Here is a 13,037-nt window from a genome sequence, read left to right as displayed (position 1 = left end):
AACTAATGTTGAAAATATAGAAGGAGTAACTAAGATGGGAGGGGTGAATCAATTACCACTAAAATATTTTCTAGATCCCTTAGATGTCAAATAAAATTGATTGTTGTTGTTATTTGGTATACACAAAAATGCTATAACTCGATAAATGCAGAGTGATTTACTTTTAGTTGATCTTAAACATTCACATTTATTAATTTACAAGCATAAGAGAAATAACATGAACACATGCGACACCAAGATTTAACATGGAAACCTAATATCGGACAAACCACCAATGTAACTAGTTACTATTTTAACTCTTCTGAAGTGAGCTCTTTTAGGAGCCAACCCAGTTAAAGGTTACAAAACACACTCTTAGGTATGACCTTATTAGAGGATTTAATCACCCTATAAGAAGTGGCCTTGTAAGAGGTCTCAAAAAAATTTAATGGAATTGTCACCTTGTTAGAATATTTACAACTGGCTATTAAATCAACTTTGTTAAGAAATTTAGATCACTGTTACAATGGTAGGAAAGTAATAATGAAATGACCTGATTGTGATGCAACTGAATTGATGATTACAAATCTCTATTCTTCTTCATACTTAATCCTTCTTGATCAAACTCTTTGCTTCTCAATTCAATAAACTCATTTGCACACACACTAAAAATCTCAACTTGACCTTTTATTTATATCATCTAGATTGTCAAGTCAGCTCAATTACAAATTACAATAACCAATTATCATCACTATTGTTGATGAGAAATAATACTTAAAATAATTAACCTTCCTATGTCAAAACAACAAAATCCTTCATTGGCTAACCCTACTTGGTAAACACTGGTTCTGAGATGATTTCCTGTGTTAACCAATAGAAGCTTGGTTAACACTGTGAACTTACAAAATCCTTTGACAACTAAGTGAATTTGATGAACATTGACTTTGTCCAACTTTCCTTTGCTAACCATGAGAACTTGGTTAACACTATTTCCTACCAAAATTCCTTCGACACTTGAGTGAGCTTGGTAGATATTGTCTTCACAGAGTAATCTTCAGGAATGCTCACTAGTCAATGAAAATTGTCTTGCTGACTAAGTGAGCTCGGTAAGCACTGACTGACAATTGATATGACATTTGTGTAACATCAAACACAAATCACAATTAGACAATTGTATACAAAAATCTCCCTCTTTGATGTTGATGGAAACACAACATGTCATTCAACAATAAAATTTGAGAACAAGACTTCCCCTGATAGAAAGTTTTCTCCCTCTTAGATTTTTACCAAAAAATTCTTCTTTCATGTGGTAATCTCCCTCTGTGAAGGAATTACATAACTTCTATGACAATATACTTCTTCCTCAAAAAGATATAAACAAATTTCAAAAAGATATGACAGTAATCTTCTCCCTCTTTGACAACACATGCCAAAGACAACACATACCAAATTAGTATCAATGTATCTTGAGTACTAATTCATATGCAATATTCTCTTTGACTATGCTACATCAACTTATTGATCTTCAAGTTGGTTCCTATTGATGCATCACTAAAAGTTTATTTAGTGAGCTTCAGATAGGAGAATGACCCCTAACTTACCTCTTAGATATAGGAATGCATCCTTAGGTAATGGCTTGGTGAATATGTTTGTAATTTTTTCATTTGTGTGAATATATTCCAATCTAATTTCTTTATCTTGCACCAATTCTTTGACAAAATAATATTTTATGGCAATGTGCTTAGTTTTGGAATGCATCACTAGGTTCTTTGATATGTTAATTGTGTTGGTGTTATCAGAATAAATAACAACTAATTATTTGATCTCAACCTTCATGCCATCCAACAACTATTTAAACCAAACAATATTGGAACAATTCACTACTACTACAACAAATTCTGCTTTTGCTGTAGATTGGGATGTGTAATTTTACTTCTTTCTTGTCCAAGACACCAATCTTTTGCCAAGAAAGAATGCTCCACCACTTGTACTCTTTTTTTCATTAATATTTCCTACCCAATCAACAATAGTGAATACCTTTAGGTCTAAGTTTCCTCCTAGTTTGTATCATAAGCCATAGTCTTTAGTACCTTTCAGATATCTTAAAATTCTTTTGATTGCCATCATATGATTTTCTCTTGGTTTAGCTAAGAATCTTGCCATTATCCCAACTGCTAAAGCAATATCAGGCCTTGTATGAACTACATATTGTAATTTTCAAATCATTGATTAGTATAAGGTCTAATCTACCTCTTTTGAATTATCATCTTTGGTAAGGTTTAGTCTAGTACACATGGGGGTTCCAACTGGTTTTGAATCTTCCATTCCAAATTTCTTGAGTATCTCTTTGATATACTTAGATTGAGTAATGTAGATACCATTCTTGCTTTTTTGTATTTGAAGTCCAACAAAGAATTTTATCTCACCAAACATAGACATTTCAAACTCTTTGTTCATTTTTTCTAAAAATTCTTTGCATAGATCATCATTCCTTATAAATAGAGTGTCATCCAAAAATATTTTTGCCAATACAATTTTTTTATTTGGTTCTTCCTTGATGTACAAACTACTGTTATCATTAGTTTCTTAAAAACCAATTTATATAAGGTAGTTATGCAACCTCTCATACCATGCTCTAGGAGCTTATTTTAGACCATACAATGCTTTGTGTAATTTGCAGACCATGTCCTTTTTGTTTGGATCAACAAAACCTTCTGGTTGCTCAATGTAGACTTCTTCATCAACAATACCATTGAAAAATGTAGATTTAACATCCATCTGATATACTTTGAATCTTTTGTGAGCAGTATACGCAAGTAGAGTCCTAACACCTTCTAATCTTGCAACAAGAGAAAAAGTCTCACCATAATCAATTCCTTCTTCTTGAGAATATCCTTTATACACCAATCTTGCTTTATTTCATAATACTTGTCCATCTTCATTCAACTTATTTCTGAATACCCATTTTGTTCCAATCACATTTTTATCTTTAGGCTTGGGAACAAGAGTCCACATTTTTTTATTCTCTATTTGTTCTATTTCTTCATTCATAGCCTCAATCCAACTTTCATTTTCCAATGCATCTTTAACATTTCTAGGTTTAGAATCAACAAGTAAACATGTACCTTTTAGCTTACTTCTTGTCATAGTACCTTTTAATTTATCTGCAATGATTTGATCAGGTGCATGATGCCTTTTAACATACTTAGCCAATACAAGTTCTTTGCCTTTTGAATGAATTCCACTGCCTTCATTTTGAATTTTAGCTTCTGGCTCTGGCTGCTTAGACTTGGTAGGCATTGGCTTGGTGGCTTCAAAATGTGACTTGGGTCCTTTTGACTTAGTTTGAACTTCTTGCAGCTCGATAAGTGAGGAGACTCAGGAGTAGAAGTATCCTTATTGCAAAATGTATCTGGTAATGTAGCAAGTTTGATGTAAACAAATCTCCTGTAATCTTCTAGTTCCTTTTTGCTTTCTTCTTTAGTCCTTTCTACAAACTCATCAATTCTCACATGTGCACTTTCTATGATTTTATGAGTATACAAATTCAAACATCTATATGCCTTCCTTCTACAAGAATATCCTAAGAATATACCTTCATCACTTTTCACATCAAACTTGCCTTTTCTAGATTCTTTCAAGATATAACATTTTCTTCCAAATACTTATAGGTAACTTACATTGGTTTATAGCCATACCATAAGTCATAAGGAGTTTTATATGAGTCCTTCTTCAAATGTACTTAGTTCAAAGTATGAACTGCAGTGCCAATAACTTCCTTCCAATATTTGATAGCAACATTCTTTTCAATCATTAGAGTCCTTGTACAATTCATGATGGATCTGTTTCTTCTTTCAGCTATTCAATTTTGCTCAAGAGTACCAGGGGTTGATACTTGTCTTTTAATTCCTCTTTCAATGAAAAATTTATTGAATTCATTGGAGATGAATTTGCCACCTCTCTCTAATCTTAAGTATTTCAATCTTTTCCCTATTTCCTTTTCTATTCTTGCTAGATAATATTTGAATATCTCAAATGCTTTTGACTTCTCTCTAAGATACATAACAATCATCATTCTTGAATAATCATCAACAAAAAAAATAAAAGATTTTTCTCCACTATAGCTTTCTATTTCAATGGGTCCACATAGGTTAGTATGCACAATTTACAAGACATCTTGAGATTGATAGTTTTTTCTTTTAAAACTAGTCTTTCCCATTTTTCCAATCTAACAATTCTTGCATAAACCAACATCTGGTTTCTTCAAACTAGGAATACCTCTCACTTTTCTAAATTTTCTTATCTTGACTATATTATCAAAGTTTACATGACATAATCTTTTGTGCCATAACCAACTTTCTTCTATTTGAGCAATAAAACATGAATAGTCACCAAGATCAAGATAAAATAGGTTACCTCTTGTTTATTTGCTTGATCCAATTAGATCACCTTTTTCATCTAGCAATCTTTCCTTGCCATTCATGAATTCCACCTTGAATCTAATGTTGATCAGCTGTGCCACATTCAATAGATTATGTTCTAGTTCTTCAACCCAATAGGCATTATCACATGCAATTTCTTTGGTTAATGAGATTCAACCTTTCCCTTTTATGCAACAAGGTCCATTGTTTCCAAACCTCACACTACCACCATCATAGTCTTCAAAGTGTTCAAACTTTGTTTTGTCTCCAAACATATGATGTGAAAATCCACTATCTATGATCCATGTGTCATTTTTAGTAACATGAGAGATAAGTGCCATCTTATCTTCTTCTTCATCATATTCATCTTTCACAACAATGTATACTATCTCATCTTCACTATTATCAGAATCTTTAGCCATAAAACAAGTCTTCTTACCTTTGTCCTTGAATGATTTGTGAATTTTGAAATCCTTCTTGCCATTGCACTTGTGACTTTTCTTGTCATCCTTGTTTTCTTTGTTTAGACACCTGGTAGTAATATGACCAATTTTTTCACATAAAAAATAGATTAGGGGAACTTTACCTTTGTATTTTCCTCTACCTCTAGAATATTTCTTTGCAAGTAAAGCTTCAACAACTTCAAGATCACTATAAGAACTTTCCTCTAATTCTTCTTCACTTTTTGACTGAATGTCCTTTATTCTCTTGCCTTTATCCTTAAGTAAAAGTTTTGCCTCAAATGTAGATTCAATATTCTTGGAAGCTGGAAGATGATTGTCATAGTTGTCTAGCTCAAAAGCTATCAATCTTCCTACTACAGTATCGAAAGTTATGTTATGATTTGTCTCACACCACCTTTCTTGAATAGTGGATACTCTAATTGCATAGATAAGAAGTAATATTTTGAGAACTTTACTTACAATGGTTTCATCTTTGATTTTTGCTCCAAAAGCTCTTATTGCACTAACACTTTCTTTGATTCTTTCCACATACTTGGAAACATTTTCATCTTCTCTCATTCTAATTTGATCAAACTATCCTCTAAGGCTTTCTTCTTTGGCTCTACTCACATTGTCATCACCACCATAGATATCCTTTAGCTTATTCCACATACAAAATGTAGTTTTGCAGTCCTTGATATCATCAAATTCATCATAGCTAAGAGAAAATGTAATATCAATCATCATGGTGTTATAGTTCTTTTTCTCAACAATATCTCCAATAGATAATGTACCAGTGGGAGTTGTGTATTCTTCATCAAGGTATTTCAAGCCTGAATCACTAATGGAGGCCAAATGAAGTCTCATGAGTTCCTACCATGCTGAAAACTTATCTATGTTAAGCTTTGGAATCTCTCTTTTTTAAGACATCCTGATCTTTAGCTTAGGTCCTTGAAACCTTCCTACAAGCAACAAAAGCTCTAATATCAATTGTTGAAAATATAGAAGGAGTAACTAAGAGGGGAGGGGTGAACCAATTACCACTAAAATATTTCCTAGATCCCTTAGATGTCAAATAAAAATGATTGTTTTTGTTATTTGGTATACACAAAAATGTTGTAACTTAGTAAATACAAAGTGATTTAATTTTAGTTGATCTTAAAAATTCACAGTGATTAATTTGCAAGCATAAGAGAAATAAAATGAACACATGAGACATCAAGATTTAATATGGAAACTCAAAATGGGAAAAAACCACCAATGTAACTAGTTACTATTTTCACTCTTCTAAAGTGAGCCCTATTAGGAGCCAACCCAATTAAAGGTTACAAAACACACTGTTAGGTGTGGCCTTGTTAGAGGATTTAATCACCCTATAAGGAGTGGCCTTGTAAGAGGTCTCAAAAAAATTCAATGGAACTATCACATTGTTAGAGGATTTACAACTAGCTATTAAAATAACTCTATTAAGAGATTTAGATCACTGTTACAATGGTAAGAAAGTAACAATGAAATTACCGGATTATGATGCAACTGCATTGCTGATTATAGATCTCTATTATGCTCTATACTTGATCCTTCTTGATCGATTAACACTTTTCTACTCCACAAGGATACCTACTTATCCTTCAAGTTCATTCAAACTCTTTTCTTCTAAATTTAATCAACTCATTTTCACACACACTAAAAATCTCATCTTAACCTTTCATTTATATCATCCAAATTGTCAAGTTGGATCAATTACAAATTACAATTACCAATAATCATCACTACAGTTGGCTAGAAATAATACTTAAAATAATTGAGCTTCTTATGTCAAAACAACAAAATCCTTCATTGGCTAACCCTTCTCGGTAAACATTGGTTCTGAGATGATTTCCTATGTTAACCAACAGAAGCTTGATTAACACTACAAACTTGCAAAATTTTTTGGCAACTGAGTGAACTCGGTGAACACTAACTCTATCCAACTTTCCTCCGCTAACCATGAGAACTTGGTTAACACTATTTCTTGCCAAAATTCCCTCAATGCTTGAGTGAGCTTGGTAGATACTATCTTCATAGAGTAATCTTTAGGAATGCTTGGTAGTCAAGGAGAACTATCTTGCTGACCAAGTGAGCTTGGTAAGCACTAACTAACAATTGATATGAAATCTATGTAACATCAAAGAAAACACACAATTAGACAATTGTATCCAACAACTAAAGTATAGGGTACCTTAGACATCTTATCCTCCTCTTCTTGTGTCTTTGGACACATTTCCTTAGTCAACTTCAAATGACTAGGTAAAGGTGTACTGATAGCTTTAGCATTCTCCACAGAGAAATGTTGCAACACCTTCTCAATATAATCAGCCTGAGATAAAGTCAATTTACTATTCTTCCTTTCTCTGCAACACTTCATGCCAAGGATTTATGTTGCTACCCCAAAATATTTCATAGAAAATACATGTGCTAACTAGCATTTCAGCCCATTAATATGATCCATGTTAGACCCAACTACAAGCATATCATCAACATATAAACATAAAATAATGTAGCTATCATCATCCAACAACTTAAAGTAAACACAATGATCTGAATGACACCTAATATATCCATGCTCATGCATAAAACTACCAAATTTAAGATACCATTGTCGAGGTGCTTGCTTCAAGCCATATAAACTTTTCTTCAATCTGCACACTAAATTATCCTTACCTTTGACCTCAAATCCATATGGCTGAGCCATATAGATCTCTTCATCCAAATCACCATGAAGGAAGGCTATTTTAACATCAAGCTACTCTAAATGCAAATCTTCAGTAGCCATAATACTTAAAATAGTGTGAATAGAAGTCATTTTAACAACAGGAGAAAATATCTAATCAAAATCAATGCCCTTTTTCTATGCAAATCCTTTTACAACTAACCTAGCTTTAAATCTTTTCTACCTCTATCCTCTTTTTTCAACCTGTAAACCCATTTATTTTGTACAACCCTTTTACCTGTAGAAAACTTGCATAAATCCCATGTCTTATTTTTCATCAAAGAGTCCATTTCTTCTTGCATTGTAGACTCCCACTAAATCTTTGTATCCACCTACACAACTTCATCATAACATTCAGGTTCGCCAGCATCAGTAAGTAAAATAGAATACAAGGAAGGAGAAAATCTTTCTGGGGGTCTACTTGGCCTTGTTGACCATCTAAAATTCACTCATTTGTGTGGTATTTGTTATTATAATTGTTGCAAATCATGAAGAATTACTCGAACATTAACTTTTGGAGTATCATCCAACACTACATAATCATCTTCTTTCTTCTCATGTTGCTGCAATAAATCTTTGTGCAACACTTTCTCATTGAATATGGCATCTGTGTTTCTTACAATTTTACAATTTTCAAAATCTCAATGCCTATAACCAAATTCATTAACACCATATCCAACAAATACACATTTCTTTGACTTAGCTTCTAGCTTGGTTCTATTTAAGAATCTATATGAGAAAATGCTTTACAACCAAAGGTTTTGATAAAAGAATAACTCACCTTCTTACCAGTCCATGCTTCCCCTGGAATACCACAACCCAAAGGAGTAGAGGGATCTCTATTAATCAAATATATAGAACTATTAACAACATTTGCCCACATGTTTAAGGGCAACCCAATATGCGACCTCATGCTCCTTGCACACTCTCTTATAGTCCTGTTCATGCATTGTCCTTGGAATAGTTTTCTATCGATGAATACCATTAGTGGAATAATAATATTCAAATTCATGACTGCAATACTCACCACCATTATTAGATATGAGATATTTTAGTTTCTTACTAGTCTCATTTTCAGCAAAGCATTTTTATTTCTTAAAAGTTTGAAATACATTAGATTTCTATCTTAGTAAATAAACCCATACTTTTTTAGTTGCATCATCAATAAATGTAACATAATAATGAGAGCCACCAAGGGAAGATACCTGAGTTGGCCCCCATACATCTGTATGCAGAAGCTCTAATTTCTCCCTTTTATTTTCCTTCTCATTCTTCACAAAACTCACTCTTTTTCTTTTTCTATACACACAACTTTCATAGAAATCCACATTGACACATTTTAGACCTGGTAGAACTTTCTTTGGATGAAGTAATTTCCTACCTTTCTCACTTATGTTCCCTAATTTGTTGCTCCACAATGCTATATCAAAATTTGCAACAATAATTTGTTCTCCCTACTCAACTATAACAACTATTCCTCAACATTCATTTTTGTCTGAAATAATTAGAGTAGAAGGAACAATATGACTTGTACAAAGATATAATGTACCTACTTTCACACCTTTTACTACTACAAGGGAACCTTTTGAAACCTTCTAATTTTTATCATTAAAAGTAACTACACAACCCTCATCACTGAGTTACCTTGCTGAAATTAAATTCCTAATCAACCTTAGAATTTGTCTTACCTCATGTATTAACCAATGATTCCCATTCTTTAACTTAATTTTTTATTTTCCAACAATCTGACAGGGTTCATTATCCCCCAAATGAACAAGCCCAAAATCCCTTGGACATAATCAATGAAATAACCTTTATGAGGTGTAGCATGAAATGAAGCACCAAAATCTAAAACCAATGAATAATCAATACTTTCGAAAGATAGAAGAAAAGCATCCTCTTTGAATTTGTTACTTACCAAATTTGCCTCCTTGTTCCCTTCTAGATTATCTCCTTCATTTTTCTTTTGAGTCCAACAATATTTCTTCGTATGCCCTATTTTACCACAATACCAACAATCTCTTGATCCTCTGGATTCAAACCTCTTCCCCTTTAACTTTCCTCTTATTTTCCCATGATTTTTGGAATTATTTCCTCTTCCAGTCATTCTATCTTTGTTTTGTGCCTTCAAAGAACTTCCTGATGTAGATCCACCTGAGGTTTTCCTATGAGTTTCCTCACTCAAAATAACACTGATCACATCATCATATTTTAGGATAATAGATCCAAAAATAGAATTACTCACAACCATTACAAAGCAATTCTAACTTTCAGGCAAAGAACACAAAATCAAGAGAGCCCTAATATATTCATCAAAATTAATACCCACAAAAGATAATTGACTAGTAATAGTATTAAACTCATTTAAATGATCTACAATAGATACACCTTCTACCATTTTCATATTAAATAAACTCTCCATGAGAAATACCTTGTTTGAAGTAGAGGGCTTTCCATACAATTTCACTAGGGTTTGTAGTAACTCTTTTGTCATTTTTTCTTTTGTAGTGTTAAATGTCACTGATGGTGCCATGCATAATTGAATGCTTCCAAGTGCCTATCTATCTAAAATATCCCATTTCTCATTTGTCATAGTTTCTTGGTTTTTAGTTTTTCCTTCCAACAACTTCCATAAATCCTTTTGATAGAGATAGTCCTCCATTTGCATCTTCCATAACTAAAAGTTCTACCCATTAAACTTTTCAACCCTTAGCTTACCCTCATTTTCCATTGCTTCCACTCAATTGTGAGACTCCCACTCAATCATGAGACTTTCCTATAGAGGATAATTGAAAAAATAACCTTGCTCTGATACCACTTGTTAGGATTTAAACATAGTCAGAAACAACAATTACATGCAAATATAAACAATATTAAAAAAATATGAGAATTAATATTTAACATGGTTCACCCAATCCTTGGGCTATGTCCACCAAATTGAAAGTCCAATATTCTTACAATCTAGTGATTATAACCTAATTACAATTTGTAATCCCTTACAGCTTAATACAACTCCAAGAACCAATTTTCACATCACACCTTATGAAAAAAAATCCCTAACCCTAAGCCCTTTTATACCACTTTAGGGTTAAAACTAGTTAGAACACATCAGCCATAAATTGGCAAATACAAACAATAGCCAATTGGGGAATATTAGCCATTAGTGAATAGTAGACCACCATTGGCAAATAGTAGCCTAAACCCAAAATAATTTATGAATTTTTTATAATACTTCCTTGACCAGTCACCACAAGCTAACAATTATTTGGTTGGTTTGGGTTTGTAGTCATAGGAGGTTACATGCTGATGGTAGATAACCTCTCTATCAGAACATATCCAATCCCTTATTAAAAGATAATAAAGTTCAATACCTAGGAAGTGATGGTTGCTTTGTGTGGCTCACGATTTGAGTAGTTCCATTCGAGGGAACTCATGTAGATTATAGTCTTCTCTATGTGACCAGGGTCTATTTTAGTAGAGGTCCTTTAGACCAATAATTAATTTTTGACAAAGATCTGTTGCTTCTTCATGCTTCAGTAGATTTCTTCATGATCATCCTTTTGTTTCTAATTTCTGGGGTGATCCCTAGTTTAGAGGCTTTTTTAGTCCTTCACTAGTTTTTCAAAATTCTTTCCTTCTCTTCTTGGCATAAGGTTTTTCCCACGTGGTTTTTTCTATTTCTCCTCTTTACAAAGATTTCATTGTGATTGGGTACCTCATCAAGCCTTGTTGTTAGGACCTAGATTTACTTTTAGTAGTAGTTTATAGGTTTTTAGCTACTACCCATGTTTATCTTAGGGGGTGTTAGATTAATAAGATATTTTCTTTTTATCTCTATTTTACTTAACTTAAAATTTAGACATATAATAGTTAATTCTTTTATTAATTATTATCATGCAACCTAGGCTAGTTACCTTTTAAGTTTATGATCTCCTTCATAAGGATTGATCTTCCTTTGTAACAATTTTTTTAATATAATTTTAATTTATCTTTTGCACATCAATAATGTCTCATCTTCTATGGATCTTTGAATTCAATCCTCCATAGCCCTGTGCCTCTCTTTCTATGATAGGTTCTTGCTGAAATTGATTCTTGGGAGATGTGGGTTGAGCTTTCCTAAACTTCAGTAGAAAAAATATTTCTCTAGCCTTGAAATGAGGTGAGAGGGACTAGAGTGTGTGATGCCCCCTCAAGAAGGTGGCAAGGAGAGAAAATGAGGTTCAATGACATTTAAAAAAATTGAAAACCTAGGAGAGGAGGATGAAGAAAAGTTGTTAAAGGGTTAGATTTTTTATGAAGATGAAAAAATAATAGGGTAGAGGTGAAAAGGGGTCATGTAGGGTGAAATGGAGAAAGTAAGCTCAAAATGGGTCCCATGTAAGGGTCTAGAAGGGTTGGAATTGGTTAATTAAATTTATGTTTCTCATAGATATCTTACTATTTAGTGCTCTAGATTTAACTAGGGTGATGGTTGTACATGGATGTTTAGAGAACCAGATAGAGGTTATATGATGTGTGTGGGTGTGGGGTACAATAGATAAATCAATAAGCCCTAAATAGTATTGTTCTATTTTTATTTATTTCCTATTTTTGTGTTCTTGGTGTGTCAAATTTGCATTCCCACACACATGGTTCTGGTAGGATTACATGGAGGACCAACAGGATCATGGTCCCAAAAAAGAGCTAAGGGGAAAGTTAGAATAGGGGTTTATTTGAAAGGTTTGCAATATTGTGTTCCCACATAAACTTGTTGTGAGGATGTATTCCTAACAGAAATATTTTGTACAAATGCATTCTCATTCATAGGAGAAAATTCTCAAAAGTAAATTAGAATTATAGGTAGCCATCAAGGAATAGACAGGTTTGGGTTTGATTGGGGTGTAGTAGGGTTCTTATTATGCTCCCATAATGATATGAAAACAAGATGGCTAGGGTTTTATGGGATTACAATTCCTAGGCTGTAAGAAGGTGTGTAGAGGGGAAATGGTCAAGTTTAGGGTTTTGGGAAGGAGTATGAAACTATTGGGGTTGGGTGTAGGGGGGTTTGAGATTTGGAATTAGAGGGTTTGGGATAGTTGGTTAGGAGGTTTGAAAGCATGGATAAAAAATAACACTAGTTCTATTTGTGGAAGTAGTGGTTGATTGACACTTTAATATCATGGGAGAGTCATGTGAATATATTGTGAGCAACATAGCACTTTGGAGATGTAGATTATGCATAGATCAATTCCATTAGGATGGGGTATTGGAATAGGATTCTCCATAGGCACACACACATGACCATGGTTATAGTGTTGTGTTAGAGGTGGAATTCAGAGATTACCAGATTCCATCTCTTCATAGAAGAGATGATTGCTACATCAAAGGATGTTTATATGATCTTCCATTTACCTATTTTAGGTATAGAGGTTTTGGTCACTAGGGCTATGACAACAAATCAGACAG

Source organism: Cupressus sempervirens, chromosome 7, assembly GCF_028749045.1.
Source record: "Cupressus sempervirens isolate cs-2001-9-10 chromosome 7, ASM2874904v1, whole genome shotgun sequence".
In the NCBI taxonomy this organism is placed as follows: Eukaryota; Viridiplantae; Streptophyta; class Pinopsida; order Cupressales; family Cupressaceae; genus Cupressus; species Cupressus sempervirens.
Note: the sequence above shows the minus strand (reverse complement) of the source record.